The sequence below is a fragment of the Neophocaena asiaeorientalis genome, unplaced genomic scaffold, assembly GCF_003031525.2.
Source record: "Neophocaena asiaeorientalis asiaeorientalis breed wild unplaced genomic scaffold, Neophocaena_asiaeorientalis_V1.1 scaffold113, whole genome shotgun sequence".
NCBI classification, from domain to species: Eukaryota; Metazoa; Chordata; class Mammalia; order Artiodactyla; family Phocoenidae; genus Neophocaena; species Neophocaena asiaeorientalis.
The window spans coordinates 5,082,277-5,091,248 of record NW_020172316.1 but is presented as its reverse complement, the minus strand read 5'-3'; positions in this window follow the sequence as shown (position 1 = coordinate 5,091,248).

The window sequence follows — 8,972 nt, the reverse complement described above, 5'->3', positions numbered from 1 at the left end:
TATATGTATATGTATAGCTCATTCACTTTGTTATAAAGCAGAAACTAATACACCATTGTAAAGCAATTATACTGCAATAAAGATGTTTAAAAAAAAAAAAAGCTAGCAGTCAGTGACCTGAGAGAGGACTCTATCGCATCTAGAGTCTAAACAAAGCTTATCCTTGGGCCAGTCTTATACCTGCTGGAATGACCAGTGATCTTGGTGGGCACTTCCCATTGTGTTCAACTCTCCATCGTGTTGCTGTCCATAGTGGGTTTCTGGACCCTAGTTATGTCATGCTTAGCCCCTCTTCTCTCACAAGGACCTGTTTATCCTACTTCATTTTCTCAAGTATTCCAAGTCCTTACCCTGTATTTCAACATGTCTTTGCAAAAGAACCCTGTTCTTCAGAAACATCTGTTTTTGTTCCTAGGCTTTTTCATGTATGAAATACGGAACTACTTTCTGAATACTTATGGATGCAGGAAACAGATACCTGCCAAATGGATTCAACAGTTAGTCAGTAATGAAAAGCAATAATTATTCTTACATTCTTCATTTTGTTTCACATAATCGTGAAACTCCCATGGCCTTTCCTCACTGCTTAGGATATATGGAAACGTTGCAGGGAAGAACTGAAAGAACAGATGTATGTGCCTGGGCTCTCATAAATCCTAGATTAAATGACAGATGTCTTTTATACAAAATAATTTTTGTTTATGTGTTTTTCTTTCTCAGACTGTGTCCTAATAGTTGCTCATCATTACTCTGTTAATTTAATGTTCTTGGGACCTGTGACATCCTGAATTTGGTCATCATATGATGTCAGAATGATATTTATATTTTCTTTACCTCGTGAGCATTTAAATATCTGAATGTAGTCAAACTAGGCTGAATAATAGCAGGTTACATTTGTTGAGCGTTTATTATTTGCAGGTACTGTGCTGAGTCCTTTCCATGTATGATTTTCCTTAATCTTCTCAGTATCCCTGTAAGGTAGGTCTTAATTAACCACATCTTACAAAAATGAAAGCTACGGCCTAGATTCTAAGTATCATGCCCAAGGGTACACAGCTAGTCCCTTGTAGAACTAGAACTCAAACTCACATTGTGTGCAAAGCTCTAAATAGGGAATTTTATCTAACTACTCAGTTCCTCCTAAACAAATAATTTTCAAAGATATACTTGGAAAATATTAATAAGCTGGAAATAAATTACCAGCTGTCAAGATCCTCTCGTAGCTCAAAGATTGCACCCTTCTACCATATAAAAACACATCGACAACAAACACTTGGATATGCTCCAGTGTCAATTAAAAGAAATTGCAGCATAGAGAACTCTACGGGAGCATTTCAGATTCAAAATTGTGTTTCATTATTGCCCCCACCAATGCCTTTTCCTCCTCCAAACCTGTGTCAGCTAGCGGTTACTTGTTCACTTTTCTTTCTTTCTTTTTGTTTCTTTGTTTCTTTCTTTCTTTTTCTTTCTTTCTTTCTTGCTTTTCCTTCTTTCTTCTCTTTCTTTCTTTCTTTCCTTCCTTTCTTTCTTTTCTTTCTTTCCTTTCTTTCTTTCTTTCCTAACTACATTTCAGGTCCTATTTGTCAAACATTTTTGTTTGCCTCTTATGTGACTGAAATGATCAAATGAATAAGTTGCCCTCCACTGGCATGCTGGGGCATTTGGGGATGTACCACGAATGTTTCCTGAGTGTGCTGCCAAATTTTCAGCAATGTGTAAAAGGTATAATGTGTTTGGTTACAGCTAAGGATGCATATGGTCCCTGAGATGTCTGTCAGATGGAATATGGAACAAAGAAGGTTCTATACTTTGCTCTGGAGCAGGTTAGGACTTTCTGAGGGGAGGGGAAGAAATAAAAGCTGGTCAGTGTTTTCAAACTGGCTTCAAAGTAACATGGGGGGTTCCTTAGTAAATTCCAGATTTTTGTCACTTGGGGTTTTAAGAAAGCATTTATCTGCAATTATCAGTTATTCTCAAGCAGAGACTCAGTGCTAAAGGTCAACCTCTTGAATCCCGGGATGACTATGGCTGCATTTATAGACTGGGAAATGTTGTTACACTGTGAATGTGATCGTGTGGTAATCACTCTAAGTAGTGAAATAAATCCAAAAAGTTCAAGACCTGCTGAAATAGACTGACTTTTTTGCATATAGGCCTGACTTTAGAAAAAATTATCTTCCATCCTTTTCCTTCCAGCGACTTTCTTATCCTTCAGAAAACCAGTGCACTCTTGCTACCCTGGAATTTTCCATGTTCCCACTACTCTACCACCCTTGAGTCTGAGCTCCGAAATAGTAATCTTCATTGTCATACTAGTTCCTGGTTATGTCTCAGCAACCCAAGCCAATTTAACTGCTTGGAATAATTGACTACCTAATAGTCTGCTAGCATTAGTAATCTAAATATCTGAGGTCTGTGGGTTTCCTAATCAATTCTAATTTGTCACTTAGACAAAATAGTCAAACTGATTTTGCAGGCCTACACACTACCATTGATTAAAAGATGCCTACCCATCCAAGTGACAAAAATGATCAATCCATAAATAACCATGTGTATATCACACACATATACTCAGTCATCTACTATTCTGGGGAAAAAACAATCAATCTCTATATTTTTATGAAGAAAGCATGATTCTTACCTAAATTATTAAATGTTGAATGATTGAATAATATTTTCTCAAGTATTAGAAAAGATCCTAAACACTATTTGAAATATCAAAAAATCATGAAGCACATGCTCCACTTTTTTGGGATCACATTTTGACAAACTTATACACCGGCCATCCACCTATTTTCATAGGAGCTTTCACTTTCATTTTTTTAATCAAGTACAGAAACTGCTCTGCAAATGTGAGCCTATATTTGCCTATAAATGTGACATTCCTAGCCAAAAGCATAAATTCATATTTGTAAGGCTCATCTCCAAATCCCACTAGTTGCCCTCAGTGAATGTGCTAATTGCATTTCTTAGCTCTCCATTTTCTTATCTTAGCCTTTGTGGTTTTATGCACATTTTACTAGATGTTACACTTTCTTGTGTTTAGGTTTTATTTGCATGACACCAAAGTGTGAGTCAGTTGGCTCATTGCATTTTGCATACATCGTGCATAATGAATACCAAAATGAAGATTATCTTTTCACAGAGCAAAACTGAAAACATGTGTTTCTCTGCCAGATCTGCTTTGATGAAAAACAGAGAAACCTAAAATGTTGGGCAGTATATGGTAATCTTTCTGCAATCCAATCTTCTGAGCCATGGGAGGCTTTGTTTCTTGCCTTTTTTATGTTATACATACCTCAGTATTCTTTAAATTTGACAAGGACATCTAAGAAAACCCTACTTAAATTCTTTAATCAAAGTGTAAGGTGTAACATTTGTGTATGTATGTTCGTGATGTGTGTAGATATGGTTGCCATATGATTTTGCACTTTGATAAAGTATGCTATATATGTTACATTATAATTCAGATTTATTCTTTCAAATATAGAAAGGAGGAACAATCATAAAGGAAGAAAATTGAAATAGGCCCAAATCTTAATAGTGTTAGCACAGTTTTTTTTAAACATACCATTTTTCTTATGCCGAATTCTTGTCGGCCTTCTGACTATTCTCGCCTCCTTCCATGTCTTGTTTTCACTCTTTTAAGTTTACAATATGTTTTAATATCTAATATTGCAGATACATCCCTCATTACTTTAAATGGAATTGCATTGCATCTCTGGAAAAATTCATGAGAGAACTTTGTGCCACCATCCAATATGGGAAAAAACCCTTCCTGGGGGTTTTCTGTTCCTTCAACTTCCCACTTCAGAAAGAAACTCAGCCTGTGCAGGGTTTCTTCTTGGAGAAACACCTGCCATTGTGTTTTTTCATTTGTTTGCTGACTTGCTTGTTGTGGCCCCTGCTCAATGACTTTGCCCTCCTCTCACCAAATTATGGGCTGTTCGGGTTTCCTCAAATTATTTCCCAAGCACCCCCACATTTTCACAAGAAGGAGAACATAAACCTCTTTAATCTGGGTGCCCCTGCATAGCTCTAGCAGAAAGTCCCTGAAGTTTAGGGTCTGAAGATAGTAACCTTCAATCTTTTCAGCATGGATGTAGGTCATGGTTGGCGGAATAATGGTCCCTCAAAGGTGTTCAGGTACCAGGAACCTGTGATTATGTTCTCTTGCATGGCAAAAGACACTTTGAAGATCTGATTAAGTTTGGAACTTTGAGATTGGGAAATTAGCCTGGATTATCCAGGTGGCTCCAATTTAATCACATGGGCGCTTAAAAGTAAAGAAGCTGTTGTTACAGAACTCAGGTTTGGCTGCTCACTGCTCAAAAGCCAATAATTCAAGAGGCAAGTGTCAGTAGGAAGGAAAGGTGCTTTAATCAGAAAAGTCAGAAAAAGGCAAGGAATTGAATTCTCTCAGAGTCTCCAGGAAGAAATGCAGCCCTGCCAACATCTTGATTTTAGCTCAGTGAAACCTGTATTAGATTTCTGATTTGCAGAACTGTGGATAATTAAGTTTATGTTATTTTAAGCCACTTAAGTTTGTGCTAATTTGTTACAGCAGCAATGGAAACTAATACCCAGGTTTCCCCACTTTTTTCCTTGCTTGTTTCTTTGTTCGTTTTTATTATTCTATTGGACATTTCCCTGGGATTGCTGGATAGAAGAGGAGGTGCAAGGGAGTTAGATACCTGTGCTCTTTCACCACAGTACCAAAAATTTCTGTAGTGGGAGTGTTCAGGAAGGGAGGGAGGGAGAGAAGAAGGAAGGAATGAAGGAAGAAAAAGAAAGGAAAGAAGAAGGAGCGAGGGAGGGAGAAAGGAAGAGAGGGAAGTTGGTTCTTCTAATATTATGGGTACATTCCAGTTTTAAATTTTGCACCCAAGAAATGGAAATTTGCCAAATAATCCTTTTAGTTTTCAGGGAGTCTTAGTCTGATACATGGCAGTAGAGTGGTCTTTACAATGGTATTTGTATCACTGGCAGAAAACTGGAAGGATCGTGTTCTACATTATCGTGTATACAGACTTGACTGCTAGTTTTATCAACACTTATAAATGAAAGGATTCCCGAATTCTTTCTTTTATGATATTGAAATATAAAGAATTCTGTTTTCTGAGGTTATCAGCTTCAGTAAAAACTTACCTCATAAATTACAAAATGAACTTATTTAATCTCTCAAGAGCTCCCAAAGAAATAATCTATGGCTTTTTATTATAATAAAGTGTTCCACTTAAAAAAAAATTCTAAAATGTAATACTTCCTTTCTGTTAAAAAAAAAAAAAAAGTATCCAAAACTTGAGAATAAGAAAAAGAATGGCTGCATGTCCTTTCAATGGCATCCAAGGACTATTTAATTCTGTAGGGCAGTGCTCCCCAACCTTTTTGGCACCAGGGACTGGTTTTGTGTAAGACAGTTTTTCCACAGACAGGGGGTGGGGGGGATTGGTTCAGGCGGTAATGGGAGCATTGGGGAGTGATGGGGAGCGGCAGATGAAGCTTCACTCGCTCATCCACCTGCCGCTCACCTCCTGCTGTGCGGCCCAGTTCCTAACCTTGCAGCCTGGAGGTTGGGGACCCCTGCTGTAGGGGATGTACTTTTGTCGCACTTACTATTTACTATTGATTAAGGCCCAGCTTTGTAAGTTAACGTGAAATTGTATATTTTTGTCCGAGAGAGATGCAAATCAAATATTATGTTTTATTGTTCTATAGGACATTAATCAGTTTTGTCTCTAACTTATCCAACTTATTTCACTTACTTCAGAGCTCCTTTCCTTACTGATGATGTAAACTGCTGTTCATAAAATTCACCACTTAATCAGCTTACTGTTCTGCTGTTTTACTCTTTAATGGGTTAAAAAATCTTTGACATGTGTTCATTTTATATTTGTATGAGTCATGTTTTTAAATTTTTGAAAATTATATTTTGGCATTCCAAAATATTTTAGCCATGTGTATGTGTGTATATGTGTGCGCATGAAATGACTAATGATGTCATTTAAGCAATATTAATAAAGGGATTCTATGTTGGTCTTAATTATATATGTAATTATGTGTGTGTATATATATGTACATAATATTAAGAAATATTAGAGAAAGTCTAGACAATACTTAATGTCTGAAATTCAGATGCCAAAAAACTGCTGAACACAATAAATTACGTAGTTATATACTATTTCTTATTCTGGGATAAAAATATTTATAGAAATATTTTTGAAAAGATAAAATGTAGAATCTAGCTTTTGAGTTTGGGGTCTGAGAAAATTATTTCTTGTTCTCTTTTACCCTCCATATAGAGTATATGCAATAATGTTTCATCAATTTTTAATTTATAATTTAAATACTAAGCAATGAAGAGATTTACATAAAAGATTTTATAACTAGTCATTTTCACGGTAAAAATGTGGCTTCTTATTATTTCTAGCTCTTAAAATGTTAATGTAATACATAGCTGTATAATTTTATAGGACAGTTTAATTCCCTTGAAAATACGGAGCTCAGTGAAGAGTCCAAATTAAAAAGAAATTAATATGTTTTAAATATAAAGTTATAGTTCTGGTCTTCTGAGTTCTCTTATATGTTGGCCTGGTGAAAATTTTACTTAAAGGAAGTTAGCAACAACCAATCCTAGTTGGGGATTTTTCACATTACCAGAAAATAAAAATGCTTTTAGAATGGGTATTCCATATTTGTTTCATTATTTTATTACCATCAAATATCACAATAATCAAAATTCTGTTGGCATGGAAACTAGTAGAAACATATCCTTCAAATACACTAGTTGTTTCCCAGCTTTTTCTATGTAGAATAAAAATCTTCATCATTTGCTCTGTCCAGAATCTTTCTAGTTTGGGACCAGATGCTAGTTAAAAGGTGAAGTTAATCCGTATGTGTGAAAAGTTTAGTTGGTAAGTTTTAATAATAGATAATATTTGAACTTCAAGTTTGATACCCATTTTATAGACGCAAGAGTTATGTTGAAATTATAAAAACAGATTATGGCTTTAATAACAAATTTGAAAACCTAAGATTCTTGGCCTGCACTGTCCAAAATACTAAACCCTAGTCAACATGTAATATTTGTACATAAGATTAAGTTAATTAAAATTAATTAAAATGTAAAATGCAGTCCTTTATTATACTACTTTATTGTAAAATGCAGTCCTTTATTATACTACTACCACATTTCTAGTGCTCAATATTTTCATGTCATTGGTGGTTCTCGTATTGGACAGGGCAGATATAGAACATTTCCATCACTGCAGAAAATTCTAGTTGACAGCGCTGTTCTAGATTTCTGTCATGTCGGTTGTACTTCTTCCTCTTTTCAAATATTAAGGATAAATTTGATCTTATCCAGAGCTTAAGCAATATTAGATTGGACAGATATCATACAAGAGAGCAAGCTCAACACCCTTAATTCACGGAGCAGAGAATTTCAGTATGCTTCACATTTACCTATGTTTTAAGTACGTAAAACATTCTCTACTTATTCTTTAGATTAAGATGCGTAGACTGTGCTTTATTCATCCCTAAGATTTCTTAAAATTGTTTTGATTTTGAGTGAGAATTATTTATAATATTAATGATATTAGAAAATAAATGGTATTTTATCAATTCACAATTCACTACTCTTGACCAAAGCCCAATAAAAATCAGAATATGGATAATTTTATCTCATGATACTTTGTTTTGCAGACTGCAAAACTATTTACTAATTTTCTTTAATACATCTATGATTTCCATTTCTTGGGCCAAATTCAGTAGTCATTACTCATATAATTCAGCAAGAATAAAAGTTGAAATCAGTGATGGTTCCAGGCATCTTTTTCCCTATTCATTCTAATCATAGGCCGATGATTCATACTGATAGTAATAATGCTTGCTTTAAAGTAATTTAATTTAAATAATTTCTGATACTGTAAAATAAGGGTAAAATGGAATATCTACTATTTTACACTTAGGGATTTTACATGCATTGATCACTTCTTAATATTAATCCTGTGTTTTAATCTTTCTGTAGATCAAATTATATTTTTGTTCAACTTAATAGAAAGAATGTATTTAGAAATGCTACAGAATCCTGAAGGAAACCTCCCTTTATAAAGATTTATAAACTTATTATTTAGAATTTTAATAACAGGGATTTGCACTAAAATTAATGCAGCTTCATAAACTCTGGAAAACTGTTTATATGTTTTCAGTTTTCAAGCGGTCAAAGGAAACCTCTGTGCCATTTTATTGAGAAAAACATGAGAAGAGAGGAATATTACTGATATCCTGCTTCTCCCAGGATCTAGATAACCCAACATTATATGTGAAGAAAGAGTTAACTTGAGTCTTGAGCTAGAGATTCTGATGTTATTGTAGCAGACAAGATAGATCGTAAAATTACAATAAATTATATTTAAATATTATGTATGTGTATGTGTGTTTAATGCAATCTCTTATATAAAAAGAGCCTAATTGAGTAATTTAAAACCAAATATTAGCAATAGGGGAAACATTTAACCTAAACTAAAATTAAAATATGTGTTTTTCATTAAATTATATTGATTTAAATAAAACCACTTTCATTCAAATCACTGATGTAACAGTGAAAGTTTCATAATCTTGCCTAATTACAGCAATCAAAAAGTTCTGAGCCTGAGAAAATGATTATATCTCTTGTAGAACACATGAAATGCACATAATCTTGAGTTAAAAGCACTCTAATTTCCAACCGTGTATTTAAAACAAAACAAAGTGCTGCTGGCATGAAAGAATGGTTAACTATCAGAAGATTTATTGATGGAATTAACTGCATTAACGGATCAAGGAGAAAAATTGTGTTAGCATTTCATAAGATGCAGAAAAAAGGATTTGATATAATAGATATTCAACTATGATTTTAAAAATAAAATCAAGAAAACAAGAAATAGAAGAAAATTGCCCTAACCTTATAAAGTATATTTAGCAAAAACCTA